The following is a 20,240-nucleotide window of genomic DNA, read 5'->3' as shown; positions in this document are numbered from 1 at the left end:
AGCACGGACTTTCAACTCCCTCCACAGATTTTCTATGGGGTTGAGATCTGGAGACTGGCTAGGCCACTCCAGAACCTTGAAATGCTTCGTACGAAGCCATTCCTTTGTTGCCCTGGCTGTGTGTTTGGGATCATTGTCATCCTGAAAGACCCAGCCACGTCTCATCTTCAATGCCCTTGCTGATGGAAGGAGATTTTCTTCATGTATCGAAAATCTCTCGATACATGGCCCCATTCATTGTTTCCTTTATACAGATCAGTCGTCCTGGTCACTGTTAAGGAAGCTCAACTTTGAAATCCAAGACAAGTGTTACCTCGTTAGCTCGGTTACAGAAATGAATACGACCCCAACCATGGATTGCTTTTCTTCGAAGGCTTTATAAACAAGAGCTCTTGGGTACAAAATGATGCGAGCTAGCCAGGAGCTGTGATCACCCAGAAAGTACGAAGCAGTACAATAGAGGCTGGACATTTATACAGTTGAAAAGGGCGGTGCCGAAGTCCACAGTAAAACGAAACTTTACCAAGAAATGAAACTCATCATCTCACGAGCCTGAGTATTTTTCCATACAAAAACATCTTTGAGCTAAGCCCTTTAGCACCGGTCCCGGCTGGATCAACGATAAGAAAACACAGTCCTCCCTTGTATTCATTCGGGGCATATTGAAAAACAACGGAACATAACAGTCCATATTTGGGAATATTGATACCGTCTATGATCGTCAAGGCCATGAGAGCACACACTCAACAGATTAATGCTACAATGTTCTCATGCAAGCATAACAAAAAGCATGAAAAAATTAATGTATAATAGTTGTGTTTTAAGCCTGAATAAAATTCTCTCACAGTCCCTTTGCAGAAAAACAGCCCCAAAGCATGTTTCCAACCCCATGCTTCACAGTGGGTATGGTGTTTTTCGGATGCAATTCAGTATTCTTTCTCCTCCAAACACAAGGACCAGTGTTTCTACCAAAAACTTCTATTTTGGTTTCATCTGACCATAACACATTCTCCTCTTCTGGATCATCCAAATGCTCTCTAGCGAACCGCAGACGGGCCTGGACGTGTACTTTCTTGCACGTCTGGCAGTGCAGAATTTGAGTCCCTGGCGGTGCATTGTGTTACTGATAGTAGCCTTTGTTACTTTGGTCCCAGCTCTCTGTAGGTCATTCACTAGGTCCCCCCGTGTGGTTCTGGGATTTTTGCTCACCGTTCTTGTTGTTATTTTGACGCCACGGGGTGAGATCTTGCATGGAGCCCCAGATCGAGGGAGATTATCAGTGGTCTTGTATGTCTTCCATTTTCTAATAATTGCTCCCACGGTTGATTTCTTTACACCAAGCGTTTTACCTATTGCAGATTCAGTCTTCCCAGCCTGGCGCAGGTCTACAATTTTGTCTCTGGTGTCCTTTGACAGCTCTTATGTCTCAGCCATAGTGGAGTTTGGAGTGTGACTGACTGAGGTTGTGGACAGGGGTCTTTCAAATCAATGAGTTAAAACAGGTGCCATTAATACATGTAACGAGTGGAGCCTCGTTAGACCTTGTTAGAATTCAATTCAATTTTAATTTATTTGTATAGCCCTAAATCACAACAAGGTTATGATACACAGTCAGAAACAGTAGATGAATTAAATAAAGTTCTAGTCCAAGTCCTGGGCATCCGTCATCCTTAGACCCTCCATGTCGGCAAGGAAAAACTCCAGAAACCCTTTGAAAAAAATGAGAAACCTTGGGGAGAACCACAGTCAGGATAGATCTACTCCCAGGACGGATAGACACGATGCACCAGGACTGCCAATTGGAATTAGCAGACGGAGTTACAGTTTATAGAGATGCAATAGAGTGAGGGAACAAGAGGAGGTCCATCTAGCCAGATGAGACGGGGGGGCTGAAAAATAGCCCCTCCCCTTTGGACACCGGGTGACTAGCGATGAAGAGACTAGTCAACTAGATATTAAAATTAGAAAAGAGATAAAGTAAGACAAGTGGTAAGTAGAGTGAGAAAAAGGAGATAGGACTCAGTGACTGTACTTCCCCCAGCATTATAGCTTCTAGTGCAGCTTAGACTGAACTGTCCAATTTCAACTAGCCTGACCATAAGCTTTGTCGAATAGGAACGTTTTTAGTCTAATCTTATATGTACAGACTGTGTCGGCTTCTTTAATACTAGCTGGAAGCTTATTCTATTAGATAGGAGCATGGTAGCTAAAGGCTCTAGCGCCTACTGTACTTTTAGAAACCCTGGGAACTACCAGTAGACCTGCATTCTGAGAACGCTGTGTTCTGTTGGGGCGGTATGGAACCAGAGCATCAATGAGATAAGATGGCCCCAAACCATTAATGGTCTTAAATGTAAGAAGGAGGATTTTAAATTTAATTCTAAACTCGACTGGAAGCCAGTGAAGGGCCTGGAGTGCAGGGGTAACGTGCTCTCTTCTATTAGTTTCTGTTAAAAGTCTTGCTGCTGCGTTCTGGACTAGCTGAAGACTGTTAGGTTTAAATTTTCCTGTTGTGAGGGTCCGGGCCCCTATTAAGGGTAAAGACACCGGACTACTCCTCTGTCCTAACTTTACACGTGTTCGTTACTCAGAAACTAGGTATACTAATAATTGAGTGCTAATCTAAATAAAAGGAGTCACAGGCCTTGAGTTGCAATTTGATCCGAGTGTATTGATTCCAGAGATAAAGCAATCAACAATTACAGATATCTGGCTGATAGTTCTTTTGTCTGAGCAATTACAGAAAGCAGAAGTATCAGTAAACCTACCAGCCAGTCACTTTCCTTATATACTCCATTTGTAAGAAAATTATCACATCACCCCATGTTCTTAGTATGCTGTCTTTTAGGGAACTTATAGGACAAGCTGCAAGTAGTGAGTTACAGTCATCCAATCTAGATGTAGAAGAAGTTAGACCTCTTTGACAGCCAGAAATCTCACTTGTTTGTAGGTGACCAAATACTTATTTTCCACTCTAATTTGGAAATAAATTCTTTAAAAAAATCAAACAATGTGATTTTCTGTTTTTTTTCCCACATTCTGTCTCTCATGGTTTACCCATGTTGACAATTACAGGCCTCCCTAATCTTTTTAAGTAGGAGAACTTGCACAATTGGTATTTGACTAAATACTTATTTGCCCCACTGTATATCAGTTGGGGTGTCCTTAAGTCTTTCTGATATTTAGAACAGTTGTCAGCCCACACAATCGACATGAAATATAAAATGTTAAAAGGCTGAGCTTTTTTTTCTAAGCTGTCAAGACATCAAATCATGAACGCCTTTCATTTGGTTGTTACCAGGATACCTGCATGAGTGACCTGATGGGATCCCATGCTTTTGTTCCGCTTGGCAAACAAGCCGCTGGAACAGAAAAGTCAAGCCCGCCTCATTAGCGACATGTTACACCTTCACGTGATTTTGAACAGCTCTCTGTAAAGTAAAGACTACTGTAAGTATGATTACTATACCCAAATATGGTTAAATAAGAGCATTAATCAACTAAAATACAATTTTCATTCAAGCTGCACCGTCTAAGTGTCCAGATTGGAGGGCATGCTGAGTTTTTCTTTTCTTTTTTTTAATACATAAACCCAGTGACTGCTTTATGTTGCTAAGCAACACAAAAGAGTCAAGCACATCGGTTCATTGGGCAATACGAATGGCTGGTAAGTTTCAAGGTTTTTCAGGGAGGACGTCTAATAAAAATTACAAAATGAACACACAGAAAGATCTAGAGAGTAACTTTTTTTCTTTTTTAGTTCAGCAGTGAGTGTCTTACAAAAACCTTTGAAAAACGAAAACATTTAGCCTACACGAGAGGCTCGATGTTTCTCTACTGTGATGGACTATTTTCAAAAAGAGGTTTTAAACTGTTCAATGCCACTCCTTTTCACCCTCAAACTATTACAAAGCTTAGATACAGTGAGGAACAGAAGTATTTGCAGCCCTTGTGATTTTGCAAGTTCACCCACTGGAAAATACAGTGGGGCAAATAGGTATTTAGTCAACCACCAATTGTGCAAGTTCTCCTACTTGAAAAGATTAGAGAGGCCTGTAATTGCCAACATGGGTAAACCTCAACCATGAGAGACAGAATGTGGAGAAAAAAAACACAGAAAATCACATTGTTTGATTTTTAAGGAATTTATTTCCAAATTAGAGTGGAAAATAAGTATTTGGTCACCTACAAACAAGCAAGATTTCTGGCTGTCAAAGAGGTCTAACTTCTTCTAACGAGGCTCCACTCATTACCTGTATTAATGGCACCTGTTTTAACTCATTATCGGTATAAAAGACACCTGTCCACAACCTCAGTCAGTCACACTCCAAACTCCACTATGGTAAAGACCAAAGAGCTGTCGAAGGACACCAGAGACAAAATTGTAGACCTGGACCAGGGTGGGAAAACTGAATCTGCAATAGGTAAAACGCTTGGTGTAAAGAAATCAACCGTGGGAGCAATTATTAGAAAATGGAAGACATACAAGACCACTGATAATCTCCCTCGATCTGGGGCTCCATGCAAGATCTCACTCCGTGGCGTCAAAATGATAACAAGAACGGTGAGGAAAAATCCCAGAACCACAACAGCGGGACCTAGTGAATGACCTACAGAGAGCTGGGACCACAGTAACAAAGGCTACTATCAGTAGCACAATGCGCCGCCAGGGACTCAAATCCTGCACTGCCAGACGTTTCCCCCTGCTGAAGCACGTCCAGGCCCGTCTCCGGTTCACTCGAGAGCATTTGGATGATCCAGAAGAGGACTGGAAGAATGTGTTATGGTCAGATGAAATCAAAATAGAACTTTTTGGTAGAAACACAGGTTCTCGTGTTTGGAGGAGAAAGAAAACTGAATTGCATCCGAAGAACACCATACCCACTGTGAAGCATCGGGGTGGAAACATCATGCTTTGGGGCTGTTTTTCTGCAAAGGGACCAGGAGAGTGTGTTCCAATTATAGGGGGATCACACTCCTCAGCCTCCCCGGTAAAGTCTATTCAGGGGTGCTGGAGAGGAGGGTCCGTCGGGAAGTCGAATCTCGCATTCAGGAGGAGCAATGTGGTTTTCGTCCCGGCCGTGGAACAGTGGACCAGCTCTACACCCTCAGCAGGGTCCTCGAGGGTGCATGGGGGTTCGCCCAACCAGTCTACGGTACATGTGTTTTGTGGATTTGGAGTAGGCGTTCGACCGTGTGCCTAGGGGAGTCCTGTGGAGGGTGCTCCGGGAGTACGGGGTACCGAGCCCGTTGGTAAGGGCTGTTCGGTCCCTGCACGACCGGTGTCAGAGTCTGGTCTGCATTGCCGGCAGTAAGTCGAATTCGTTCCCAGTGAGGATTGGACTCCGCCAAGGCTGCCCTTTGTCACCGATTCTGTTCATAATTTTTATGGACAGAATTACTAGGCGCAGCCAAAGTGTTGAGGGTGTCCGGTTTGGTGGCCTCAGCATTGCATCTCTGCTTTTTGCAGATGATGTGGTGCTGTTGGCTTCATTGAGCCGTGACCTCCAACTCTCACTGGGGCGTTTCGCAGCCGAGTCTGAAGCGGTTGGGATGACGATCAGCACCTCCAAATCCGAGACTATGGTCCTCAGCCGAAAAGGGTGGCATGCCCTCTCCGGGTCGGGGATGAGATCCTGCCCCAAGTGGAGGAATTCAAGTATCTTGGGGTCTTGTTCACGAGTGAGGGTAGGAGGGAGCGGGAGATTGACAGGCGGATCGGTGCGGCGTCTGCAGTGATGCGGACTCTGCTCCGGTCCGTTGTGGTGAAGAAGGCGCTGAGCCAAAAGGCGAAGCTCTCGATTTACCGGTCGATCTACTTCCTACCCTCACCTATGGTCGCGAGCTGTGGGTCGTGACCGAAAGAACAAGATCCCGGATACAAGCGGCCGAAATGAGTTTCCTCCGCAGGGTGTCCGAGCTCTCCCTTAGAGATAGGGTGAGAAGCTCGGTCATCCGGGAGGGGCTTGGTGTCGAGCCGCTACTCCTCCGCATTGAGAGGAGCCAGTTGAGGTGGCTCGGGCATCTGGTTCGGATGCCTCCTGGACGCCTCCCTGGAGAGGTGATCCGGGCATGTCCCACTGGCGGGAGGCCCCGGGGTCGACCCAGGACATGCTGGAGAGACTATGTCGCTCAGCTGGCCTGGGAACGCCTTGGAATCCCGCCGGAGGAGCTGGCTGAAGTGGCTGGGGAGAGGGAAGTCTGGACTTCCCTGCTTCCCCCGCGACCCGACACCGGACTAAGTGGAAGATGATGGATGGATGGATGGATGGATGGATGGATGGATGGATGGATGGATGGATGGATGGATGGATGGATGGATGGATGGATGGGACCAGGATGACTGATCTGTGTAAAGGAAAGAATGAATGGGGCCATGTATCGAGAGATTTTGAGTGAAAATCTCCTTCCATCAGCAAGGGCATTAAAGATGAGACGTGGCTGGGTCTTTCAACATGACAATGATCCCAAACACACAGCCAGGGCAACAAAGGAATGGCTTCGTAAGAAGCATTTCAAGGTCCTGAAGTGGCCTAGCGAGTCTCCAGATCTCAACCCCATCGAAAATCTGTGGAAGGAGTTGAAAGTCCGTGCTGCCAAACGACAGCCCCAAAACATCACTGCTCTAGAGGAGATCTGCATGGAGGAATGGGCCAAAATTCTAGCAACAGTGTGTGAAAAGATTGTGAAGAGTTACAGAAAACGTTTGGCCTCTGTTATTGCCAACAAAGGGTACATAACAAAGTATTGAGATGAACTTTTGGTATTGACCAAATACTTATTTTCCACCATGATTTGCAAATAAATTCTTTAAAAATCAAAAAATATGATTTTCTGTTTTTTTTCCCCCACATTCTGTCTCTCATGGTTGAGGTTTACCCATGTGGACAATTACAGGCCTCTCTAATATTTTCAAGTGGGAGAACTTGCACAATTAGTGGTTGACTAAATATGTATTTGCCACACTGTAGGTAGAGGTCTGAAATTTCAATCATAGATGCATTTCCACTCATAGAGACATAATCTAAACAAAAAATCCAGAAATCACATTGCATGATTTTTAAAAATAAAATAAAAGGGTTCATAACAAGGGCGTGGATTTGCATAGGGACGGTAGGGACATAACACTAGCAACTTTTCAGGATGGTCAAATTCTCCCCACCAACTTTTAAGCAACCTTATTTGCATAATATTATGAGTTCACTTATATACAGTGTCATGAAAAAGTATCTGAACTTTTGGAATTTCTTACATTTCTGCATAAAATCGCCATCAAATGTGATCTGAGCATTGTCAAAATCATACAGATGAAAAAACAGTGTATGCTTTAACTTAAACCACCCAAACATTTATAGGTTTTCATTTTTTAATGAGGACAGTATGCAAAAAATGACAAAAGGGGGAAAAGTAAGTAAGTGAACCATCACATTGAATATATTGTGCCCCCCTTTGGCAGCAATAACTTCAACCAGACAATTTCAGTAGCTGCAGATCACTCTGGCACACTGATCAGGACTAATCTTGGCCTATTCTTCTCGATAAAACTGCTGTAGTTCAGTCCGAATCATGGAATGTCTAGCATGAATCGCTGTCTATAGGTTATGCTGTCGCATCTCAATGGGGTTCAAGTCTGGACTTGGCCACTCCAGAATGTGTATGCTGTTCTTCTGACACCCTTCTGAAGTTGATTTACAGCAGCATCCATCCTCTTTTTAGCTTGACATGAAACAATTGTTATTTAAACGTCCATCTAGTCTGATCGATATGTAAATTTAGTTGATTTAATTAGCCTAATTTGCCTGGCAAAAGGCCGCTAGCTTAAATGCGACGAATGCTATCGTATTTACAATTCTCAGAGCAAATCGCTCACACATAACTTCACAAACTGTAGCTGCAAACTCAATTAAAATGCATACACAAACATATATTAGCTGAAACAACTTATAGCCTTATGTGGGCCAAACCAGAGCACAGCTATCCTTTATCCAATCTGAGTCTGCTTCTCAGTGATATAAGGCGACGGTCCAGCCAGACCCAACGCTGCCACCAGAGGGCAGTGTATTCTCAATCATTAAACTAAATACAATACTTTCTGACTTTATGGGCAGTTATTTTGATTTTTTTAAGGGTTGATTCAAATTTGCGTGCAAATTCTGGTTACGTCACCAGCGTAGGAACGGCACTCGTTCGCAACCCGGGGATTACCTGTATTTTACTCTTTAACTCAATGGCTGCCATTGATGGTTATACGCGTTCAATCCATTTTGACTGGACATGTATCTCCGTCAATGCCATTGTGTTAATTTCTTAAAAATCTGTAATTATGTCACAAAGGAAGAAACAGGAGGTTTTTTCTTTTTTTACACAAGACTTTATTGAAAAAAAACCACATTATTCAGATATAAATGCAAACTTTAGTGTCTAAAAATATCCGAAGATCTCCGGCCGGTGCCGAGAGGCAGACTGGGACTTGTTGTTCTTTTTGACGAGCATCGCAACAAAATCACTAGTCTTCCACTCGGCACTCGCCGCCTCACAATTCCCGCCTCCGTGGTTACTCTGCCGACACTCTGGAAAGGAAAAAAAGTTTGTTTTATTTCAATATGACTTGTTAATTTCTTAACAAGTTTGTTACAGAACATTTAGAATGTAAATCTAACTCATTTTGGTTTGCGCGCCATAGTCATGGCAATTCCATCTCATGTGGGTGGGACGATTTTTTTATTTTTCTGTGCTGCAACTAACGTTTATTTTCGGAAGATTAATTAAACAATTAATTGAATAAATGTCACTTTTTTGTCAATTACCGTAATTTTTGGACTATAAGGTGCCACCCACCAAATTTGACACAAAAACGGCATTTGTTCATAGATAAGCCGCGCTGGACTATAAACAGCAGTTGTCCTCACCGTACTATGGGATATTTACACCAAAAGATCTTAACCGGTAACACTTTATTTGACAGTGGCATCATAAGACTCTCATAAGACCAAATGAACCCCCATGAAGCTTTAAACCAATTGTCTGCAAAGCTTCATTGCTTTAAGAAGCTTCATTTAGCTATCACTGCTCCCTTGGTGGAGACCATTAACCTCTGCTGCCACCTTGTGTCAACACGGTTAGCATGCATTGCAGCGCTACAGATGTAAATAACAATCAAAATTCATGTTCTGTGCTAATTATTTCTACAGTTACTGTTCCAGTTGTTTCATTAATTGCTAGTTATGGTGTTTGGTAAGACTTTATTCGACAGTGGCGACATAAGACTGTCATAAAACCAAATGAACCCCCGTGAAGCTTGCTTCAAGAAGCTTCATTTGGCCATCAGTGCTTCTTTTGGGGGGGACAGTCAGTGCTATGCTAATGATTTCTTCAGTTACTGTTCTAGTTGTTTCATTAATTTCTAGTTATGGTATTTGGTAACACTTTATTTGACAGCGGCATCATAAAATTGGCATACAAACAAATGAACCACTATGAAGCTTTGAACCAATTGGCTGCGAAGCTTCATTGCTTCAAGAGGCTTCATTTGGCCATCACTGCTCCCTTGGGGGAGACCGTCAACCTCTGCTGTTAACACTTGTTGTCCAACATGCCTCCTAGCATGCATTGCAATATTACAGATTTAAATAAGAATCAAAATTCATTTTCTATGCTAATTATTTCTTTAGTTACTGTTCCAGTTGTTTCATTAATTGCTTGTTATGGTGTCTGGTAAGACTTTATTTGACAGTGGCGCCATAAGACTCATAAAACCAAATGAACCCCCGTGAAGCTTGCTTCAAGAAGCTTCATTTAGCCATCACTGCTCCTTTGGGGGAGACAGTCAATGCTATGCTAATGATTTCTTCAGTTACTGTTCCAGTTGTTTCAGTAAATTTTAGTTATGGTATTTGGTAATACTTTATTTGACAGCGGCATCATAAAACTGTCATAAGACCGAATGAACCACCGTGAAGCTTTGAACCAATTGGCTGCCAAGCTTCATTGCTTCAAGAGGCCTCATTCGGCCATCACTGCTCCTTTGGGGGAGACAGTCAACCTCCTAGCATGATTTGCAGTGCTAAATATGTAAATAACAATCAAAATTCATGTTCTATGCCAATTATTTCTTCAGTTAGTGCTCCAGTTGTTTCATTAATTCCTCGTTAGGGTATTTGGCAACACTTTATTTGACAGCGGCATCATAAGACTGTCATAAGACCAAATGAACCCCCATGAAGCTTTGAACCAATTGGCTGCGAAGCTTCATTTGGCCATCACTGCTCCTTTGGGGGAGACCGTCAACCTCTGCTGCCACCTTGTGTCAACACTGTTGTTGTTCAACATGCCTCCTAGCATGCATTGCGGCACTAAAGATGTAAATAACAATCAAAAATCATGTTCTGTGCTAATTATTTCTTTAGTTACTGCTCCAGTTGTTTCATTAACTGCTAGTTATGGTAATTGGTAACACTTTATCTGACAGTGGCATCATAAAACTGTCATAAGACCAAATGAACCACCATGAAGCTTTGAACCAATTGGCTGCGAAGCTTCATTGCTTCAAGAGGCTTCATTTGGCCATCACTGCTCCTTTGGGGGAGACAGTCAACCTCTTCTGTTAACACTGTTAATGTCCAACAAGCCTCATAGCATGCATTGCAGTGTTACAGATGTAAATAACAATCAAAATTCATGTTCTGTGCTAATTATTTCTTCAGTTACTGTTCCAGTTGTTTCATTAATTGCTAGTTATGGTGTTTGGTAAGACTTTATTTGACAATGGTGCCATAAGACTGTCATAAAACCAAATGAACCCCCATGAAGCTTGCTTCAAGAAGCTTCATTTGGCCATCACTGCTCCTTTGGGGGAGACAGTCAATGCTATGCTAATGATTTCTTCAGTTACTGTTCCAGTTGTTTCATTAAATTTTAGTTATGGTATTTGGTAATACTTTATTTGACAGCGGCATCATAAAACTGTCATAAGACCAAATGAACCACCATGAAGCTTTGAACCAATTGGCTGCGAAGCTTCATTGCTTCAAGAGGCTTCATTTGGGCATCACTGCTCCTTTGGGGGAGACAGTCATCCTCTGCTGTTAACACTGTTGCTGTCCAACAAGCCTCCTAGCATGCATTGCAGTGTTACAGATGTAGATAACAATCAAAATTCATGTTCTATGCTAATTATTTCTTCAGTTACTGTTCCAGTTTTTCATTAATTGCTAGTTATGGTGTTTGATAACACTTTATTTGACAGCGGCATCATAAGACTGTCATAAGACCAAATGAACCACCATGAAGCTTTGAACCAATTGGCTGCGAAGCTTCATTTAGCCATCACTGCTCCCTTGGGGGAGACCGTCAACCTCTGCTGCCACCTTGTATCAACACCTTTGTTGTTCAACATGCCTCCTAGCATGCATTGCCGTGCTAAAGATGTAAATAACAATCAGAATTCATGTTCTATGCTAATTATTTCTTCAGTTACTGTTCCAGTTGTTTCATTAATTGCTAGTTATGGTATTTGGTAACACTTTATTTGACAGCGGCCTAATAAGACTGTCATAAGACCAAATGACCCCCTATGAAGCTTGCTTCAAGAAGCTTTATTTGGCCATCACTGCTCCCTAGGGGAGACAGTCAACCTCTGCTGCCACCTGCTGTCAACACTGCTGTCGTCCAAATGCCTCCTAGCATGCAGTGCAGCGCTAAAGAAACTGTTCCAGTTATTTGATTAATTTGTAGTTATGGTATTTGGTAAAACTTTATTCGACAGTGGCGCCATAAGACTGTTATAAGACCATCATAATTATGACATGACACTGTCATGAGCGTTAATGATTGCTTATAACAGGTGTCATTTAGTGTCATCCGGCAAATTATTTCACTTTTGAATGGATGTAAAAGATCTGAGCTTGACATAAATGGAGTTAGTGACATAATTTGCCGGATGACCCTTAATGACATCAGTCATATGCATTCATTAATGCCCATGATAGTGTCATGTCATAATCATGATGGTCTTATGACAGTCTTATGACGCCGCTGTCAAAATAAGTGTTACCTATTAACCCAAATAAATAAACGAATAAGCTGCACTGGACTATTAGCAGCAGGGTTCAAAATGAGGGGTAAAAGGTAGCGGTTTGTAATCTTAAAATGACGGTACACATCGAATTGAACTGAGGCCCTTTAAATACATTCCACAATTGATTGCGTATTGAAGCCAGACATCAGAAGCGTGCGGCCAGTGAACTTTAGATGTATGAAAAGGGGAACGTGCCACCCCCACCAACTAATTTATCTGTGAAGCCTGCTGACATTCCATCCTTCCTTTGTTGTTTTAATGCCAACCTTTCTGTACCTCACCAAAGCAGAAGGCCCAAAAGAAAGGAGTATCAGTGTATCATTGGTTCATTCCATATTTGTTTTGGAATCCAAAATCGGTAAACGGATAACAACTTATTTCATTTCTCGTTTTCAAATAAGAAAATATCAGTGTATCATTCGTTTATTACATATGTTTTAGAATTCAATATCGGAAAACGGATAACGACTTATTTCATTTCTCATTTTAAATTCCAAAATTGGAAAAAAAATAACAGCCTTTTTTTTTTTTTTTTTTTTTTTGCTGTTTTGAAATCAAAAACATAATATGACAGAATGCAATTATCATGATATTTGTGGTCCGTGTACCTTGTGGCCATTCATTTTTCTTAATTTAGGAAAACAGTTCTGTTTTTTTTGTGTTTATGTGTGTTAGCAAAATACGAAAAATGAACCGTCTCCCGTTTCCCGATTAAAAACTGGTAATTCAGCAACGAAAAACAAGTCTTACTCTCCGGAGCCCCAGATAGTTTCTGGTGCGCACCAGAAACAATCTGGTAAAGATAAGCATTATATAGCATTTAAGCTAGCGGACTTTTGCGATGCAAATTAGCCAATTGTTATAAACATTAGATTATGTAGCATTTAAGATAGCAGACTTTTGCTATGCAAGTTAGCCAATTGTTGAAAAAATTAGCATTATATAGCATTTAAGCTAGCGGACTTTTGCGATGCAAGTTAGCCAATTGTTATAAACATTAGATTATGTAGCATTTAAGCTAGCAGACTTTTGCTATGCAAGTTAGCCAATTGTTGAAAAAATTAGCATTATATAGCATTTAGGCTAGCAGACTTTTGCTATGTAAATTAACCAGTTGTTGTAAACATAAGCATTATATAGCATTTAAGATAGTGTACTCTTGTTATGCTAGTTGGCCAATTGTTGTAAAGATTAGCATTATATAGCATTTAAGCTAGCGGAATTTTGCGATGCAAGTTAGCCAATTCTTATAAACATTAGATTGTATAGCATTTAAGCTAGCAGACCTTTGCTAAGCAAGTTAACCAATTGTTGTCAACATTAGCATTTTTATAGCATTTAAGCTCGCAGACTTTTGCTATGCAAGTTAGCCAATTGTTGTAAACATTAGCATCATATAGCATTTAGGCTAGCAGACTTTTGCTATGTAAATTAATCAATTGTTGTAAACATTAGCATTATATAGCATTTAAGCTAGTGGACTTTTGTTATGGAAGTTAGCCAATTGTTGTAAACATTAGCATTATATAGCATTTAAGCTAGCAGACGTTTGCTATGCGATTTAACCAATTGTTGTAAACATTTGCATTATATAGCATTTAAGCAGGCAGACTCTTGCAATGCAAATTAGCCAATTGTTGTAAACATTAGCATTATATAGCATTTAAGCTGGCGGACTTTTGCACAGCAATTGCAATGCAACAACAACAACTGGCTAACTTGTACGGCAAAAGTCCGCTCACTTAAATGCTACATAATGCTAATGTTTACATCAATTGGCTAATCTGCATAGCAAAAGTCAGCTCGCTTAAATGCTACATAATGCTAATGTTTAAGATTTAAGATTAATCAATTAACCTTTGAGTATTCGTTTAAATCTGGGGTTCCCAAACTACGGCCCGTGGGCCGAATACGGCCCGCCTCCACATTTGGTCCGGCCCCCTGAACAATACCAGAGAGCATTTTGATTTTTTTTTTTTCCCCCAATAGTGTTATTTCCTGGCTTTTTTTCTGTGAAGAACCCACAGAGGGTTATTTGGTTATTATCTATTTAATTAATAGTGTTATTATTATTTATATTATATTATATTATATTATAATTTTTATTTTATTTACTTTTGTTCCGTGAAGAATCCAGAAAGGGTTATTTGATTGTGTCTTTCTGAAAAAGAATAGTTTTTTACATTTAGGCACTCCTGCAATCGTCACACTTTTTCTGTTACAAACATACCCCGGCCCCTCATCAGAGAAGGGAAAAGTTTGGGGACCCCTGGTTTAAATAGCAGCATTGCAATGGTTTATTTTGAGAGTTTTTACATTTAGTTTGATTGATTTGGGTGGATACACCGCCCTCTAGTGGCAACAGTGAATATGACTGATTAAACTGATCAAAATGACTGAATGCAGCTGCCCCGTTTAGACCAACATAAGGAAAGTTTTTGTTTGAGCTAATGTCTTTTTATGCATTCGTAATTTAGTTTATAAGTATATTTAGCCGTTTTTTATGGGAACATGTGAAAACATCTGTTCAAAATAACATTTTCATCATGCAGCCTGTGGTGTTTTTTCTCTCTGGCGACTTTCTGTGTTGAGAGAGGGTAGGCGTGTGTGTGTATAATGTGTAAATAATGATTACGAGTCATACACACACACTCTGTCTCTTGCTGTAGCGCTCCATTAATAGTCCACTAATTAATATTAATAGTAGTAGTGATGTGTGTATTATACATTAAAATCAATTTGCTCATATATTGTTTAAGTCCAGTTTTTTTTTGTGTGTGTGTTCTTGTTCTAATTTTTTATTAATTTCAATTATATTTAAATTATTTTATATATACTATAAACTATATATAGTTATTTTTATTCTTATATTTTAACTAAGGCTGTCAAACGATTACATTTTTTAATTGAGTTAATTACAGCTTAAAAATGAATTCGTAATTAATCGCAATTCAAACCATCTATGAAATATGCCATATTTTTCTGTAAATTATTGTTGGAATGGAAAGACAAGACAAGATGAATATATACATTCAACATACGGTACATAAGGACTGTATTTGTTTATTATAACAATAAATCAACAAGATGGCATTAACATTATTAACACTCTGTTAAAGCGATCCATGGATAGAAAGGCTTGTAGTTCTTAAAAGATAAATGTTAGTACAAGTTATAGAAATTCTATATTAAAACCTCTCCTAATGTTTTCGTTTTAATAAAATTTGTAAACATTTTCAATCAAAAAATAAACTAGTAGCTCACCATTGTTGCTAATGGTGCTGAAACCCATAAAATCAGTTGCTACCAAGCGCCAGCAGAGGGCGACAAAACACCAAAAAACACAAGTAACAAATGGACATTACACTCTACTGTCATTTTAATCTGTTTTAATCTGTTAAAAAATTAATTGCCGCCCATTAACGCGATAATTTTGACAGCCCTAATTTTAACATGATAGTTATGTTGATGTTCCAATTTGCAAATATGTTGGGAAAAAATTTTTTTTTAAATCCTGTTTCATGGAAAAAAGTTTTTTTTTTTTAGCGGCTGGATTTATCTCGGGTTTACAACCCACTGTGTATTATAGCAAATGCTAATACAGTATTAGTGCTCAGTGGAGAGTCTCTATTGAGCGTGCTCAAAAAATGGATTTCACTGATGTTATAAATGACTTTGCTGTCAAAAAATCTAGGCGCATCACTGTTTGAGGGCTTGACAACCACTGGGATATGGGTGGGGCAGGCACAGTACGTTTAGTTATACTGTTTTGTTGCTTAGCAGGCAGGCATCGCACTCTCAGTTGTATTGTATTGTAGCCTACATGGAACAATAGAGGGAAATTGTTTATATTGTGACACATCACATTACAGTCTGTTAAATTTTGTTTTTAAGACAAGCCGGTGGCAGGGGTAAGGTGGGGTTGGTGGGGGGCTATTATGGTCTCCTGTCCCCGGGCCCCTGCAAGTCTGTTGACAGCCCTGGTCACAACACATTTATAAAAATGACACAAACCAAAAAACGACTAGTACAAAGATAACATTATAATTCTCTTCTCTCACATGTTTTTTTGTAGGGCTGTCAAATTTATCGCGTTAACGGGCGGTAATTAATTTTTAAAAATTAATCACGTTAAAATATTTGACGCAATTAACGCATGCACGGAATGATACGTTCATGCGTTGCAACAGTTTACAGTGACGCCATTTTAGCAAATTGAGAGCAAAATGGCAGAGAAATGTGTGTTATTGGACCGCACCTTTTAGTGGCTTAAGCTTTGGCAGCCACTACTAACAGTCACGGTTGCCCAACTTCCCGTCATGCATTTAGGCAGAGCAGGAGACAATCTTTTTCTTAACACGCCTAACTGAACGCAATGCAGAACATACTGTATACTATTTGCAGCCACCACTGACAGTCATGGTTGCCCAAATTCCCATCATGTTACTATAACTAGTATTCAGATTTATATTTTAAGAACTACAAATCTTTCTATCAATGGATCCCTTTAACAGAAAGAATGTTAATAATGTTATATGCCATCTCGTGGATTTATTGTTATAATAAACAAATACAGTACTTATGTACAGTGTGTTGAATGTTTATGTCCGTCTTGTGTCTTATCTTTCCATTCCAACAATAATTTAAAGAAAAATATGGCATATTTTAGAGATGGTTTGAATTGCGATTAATTATGATTCATTACTATTAATTTTTAAGCTGTAATTAACTCGATTAAAAATTGTAATCGTTTGACAGCCCTGGTTAAAACAAAAAAAAAGTGCAGGTAGCATTTATTTTGCATAAATATTGCGAAATATGTGGCTAGTCAGTTACGAAAATTAGCCCCTGCCATTTGTACACAAAGATGTTTTTCTGTTGAAAAGTCTTGTGAATAAATAAATCTCTGTATTTTATATATATATATATATATATATATATATATATATATATATATATATATATATATATATATATATATATATATATATATATATATAGACATAAAATAGTCTCCATTCTTGGTTAAAAGCAACAAAAAAAAACGGGTATTTATTTGACGTAAATACTGTATGTCGAAGTGCAATGCTAGTCTGTTAGTGAATGTAGCTACCAGCCGCCTGATATAAACAGAGCTTTTCCAGTGAAAATTCTTTGAAATAAATGCTTAAATCGCTGAATTCTTTATAGATATGGACGTAAAACAGTCTCGATTCTTGGTTAAAAGTAGGGCTGTCAAAATTATTGCGTTAACGGGCGGTAATTAATTTTTAAAAAATTAATCACGTTAAAATATTTGACGCAATTAACGCACATGCCCCGCTAAAACAGATTAAAATGACAGCACAATGCAATGCCAACTTGTTACTCGTGTTTTTTTTGGAGTTTTGTCGCCCTCAGCTGGCGCTTGGGTGCGACTGATTTTATGGGCTTAAGCACCCATGAGCATTGTGTAATTATTGACATCAACAATGGCGGGCTACTAGTTTATTTTTTGATTGAAATTTTTACAAATTTTATTAAAACGAAAACATTAAGAGGGGTTTTAATATAAAATTTCTATAACTTGTACTAACATTTATCTTTTAAGCACTAAAAGTCTTCGATCCATGGATCGCTTTGACAGAATGTTAATAATGTTAATGCCATCTTGTGGATTTATTCTTATAATAAACAAACACAGTACTTATGTACAGTGTGTAGAATGTTTATGTCCGTCTTGTGTCTTATATTTCCATCCCAACAATATTTTACAGAAAAATATGGCATATTTTAGAGATGGTTTGAATTGCGATTAATTACGATTAATTCATTTTAAAGCTGCGATTAACTTTTCAATCGTTTGACAGCCCTAGTTTTTTGTTTTCCGTTTTTTTTATATTTGAAAACAAAAAATGAAATATTTTTTCAGGTACGGATTAAACGATCGAATAACTGATAAACATTTCCATTGAGGTGACAAATATGGAGGTTAGAGAGCGTTTCCAGACAAGACAGATTGTCCTGCATATCCACTATGTTTCTGGGCTGGTAGCTATGCAACAGGGAGGAAAAAAAGGGGGGATGGGAAGATGGGGACACTTTAGTGTGAGGAGAATTCTGGAAATAATTCGTTTGTGTGGCGTTCAAGTACCGCTTGCTTGCGTTAATATGAATACATTTTAATTTTAAAAAAAGGGGAAAAAAAGGAAAAGTGTTTTAGATTAAAGAAGCGCCGTCGGTTGGGAGCTCTCCACTGTATCGGTGCTGAAGACGCCCTACTTTTTCCCTCCGCGTTATTATCGTGTATAAAAAAGCCACCTGTTGCTGCGCGGAAGTTTTCTCCCAAAGATTTCTTTTGACTCTTAACAGATATTTTTAAACGCTCACCTGGTATTTTTTTGACCATTTTCAAATTTTTGTGGTGGTCAAATCTCAGCAAGCTGACGACGCGATGGTAAACATTTGACGCTTGACATTTTGATTGTGCTGCTCCCCGCGTTGCGTTCACGTCGGGATGGCGTCGAGACGTCAACGCACGTTTAGATATGGACGCTGTCAAAACAAGTAAATGGGAAAGGTGGTTATTGATCGTGAGGAATGAGGGGAAGGAGATGGACTCACCGTTTTTTTGTGTGTGTAGTGTATAGTGGAGATGATGCGACATCTGGATGAGCGACCAGATTTTCTTTCTTCTTCTTGTGTGTTTTTTTTTTTTTTTTTAAATATTTTTTTCAAAATATATTTTCAATATCTGAGCCGGCATCGATGGTGTTACCGGGTAAGCTGCAGGCGGATGGATGGATGGCTGTTTTTATATGTCCGCCGCCAGAAGACAAGAAGTGGGCGGGGTTACGTCATGTGACGTAGGCATTTCCTTTTTTTTTGTAGGGTTAAAAATTATGTCGAGGGTGCGGCCCGAACCAATTTTACTAAATTCAAAGTGTGGTCAACAAAAAAAAGGGTGTTTCCCTTTAATTTTTTTTTTCTTGGGGGGGCATACACTAATCGTGATAGATCCCCAAATTATTTGATATCATGTGGCTGTTTTCATCCGTCTGCTGGTGAATTTCAATTAGTTTGACACCACACTGCAAAAATACGCCTAATTAAATTCCCTTGTTTTCAGTGTAAATATACTCGAAATAAGTTAAATTATTTGCCAGTGCTTCAACTAAATTTTACTCACTTATATTTCTTGAAATAAGAAAAATAGCTAGTTGAAAATAAGCTTGACAATTTCAAGCAATGAATTAGTATATTTAGTCTTTTTTTAAAAATGCTTTAAGCAGTCATTTTGAGTAACACTTTGTGTATAATAAGCAAAAATAACATTTTAGGCAGCAAATTAAGGAATTTAAAAAAAAAAAAAAAAAAGACTCAATGACATATCAAACAACAAATCAAGTTAGGGCTGCGGCTATCGATTATTTTATTAGTCGATTAATGGATGAACTAGTTAGTTCGAATAATCGAGTAATCGGGTAAAGAACATGAAAAATCAAAATACCTGAGCTGAGCCTCAAACGGTATGAAATAAATAAATAAATAAGGATCTACGTACTACAAAAGAACAATGGCTAACTTAAATGGCAAAAGTCCGCTAGCTTAAATGCTATACAACGCTCACGCTTTTTTTTTTTTTTTTTTTTAACAATGTTCTTGACAAATGGCACATATTCCCATTAAAAAAAAACAAAAAAAACCGAATGAATATACTAGGGTTGTTTCGATCATGTTTTTTTGCTCCCGATCCGATCCTGATCGTTTTAGTTTGAGTATCTGCCGATCCCGATATCTCCTGATCCGATTGCTTTTTTTTTTGCTCCTGATAATTTTTCCCGATCATATACATTTTGGCAATGCATTAAGAAAAAAATGAATAAAACTTGGATGAATATATACATTCAACATACAGTACATAAGTACTGTATTTGTTTATTATGACAATAAATCCTCAAGATGGCATTTACATTATTAACATGCTGCGAGAGGGATCCACGGATAGAAAGACTTGTGACTTTGTATATTGTGACTAAATATTGCCATCTAGTGTATTTGTTGAGCTTTCAGTAAATGATACTGCAGCCATTCAACCCAAATGCATGATGGGAAGTGGAACCATGACTGTGCGTAGTGCTACCAATTCATATATCTTCTCTGCGTTGGGAAATAACATAAGGTG

The 20,240-nt window shown here is 39.2% G+C and overlaps 1 long non-coding RNA gene across 1 annotated transcript; it reads right to left on the bottom strand.

The window, feature by feature from the left end:
* Nucleotides 1-8,479: 8,479 nt before the first annotated feature.
* On the bottom strand, nt 8,480-19,193 carry LOC130929467 (uncharacterized). Its single transcript, XR_009066898.1, has 3 exons — nt 18,680-19,193; nt 18,446-18,610; nt 8,480-8,570 (listed from the first exon to the last, which is right to left on the bottom strand). It is a non-coding gene; the product is annotated as an uncharacterized LOC130929467 (long non-coding RNA).
* Between the last annotated feature and the right edge of the window lie 1,047 nt (nt 19,194-20,240).

This window comes from Corythoichthys intestinalis, chromosome 14, assembly GCF_030265065.1.
Source record: "Corythoichthys intestinalis isolate RoL2023-P3 chromosome 14, ASM3026506v1, whole genome shotgun sequence".
NCBI classification, from domain to species: domain Eukaryota; kingdom Metazoa; phylum Chordata; class Actinopteri; order Syngnathiformes; family Syngnathidae; genus Corythoichthys; species Corythoichthys intestinalis.
Note: the sequence above shows the minus strand (reverse complement) of the source record. Positions and strands in the feature narration are given on the sequence as shown.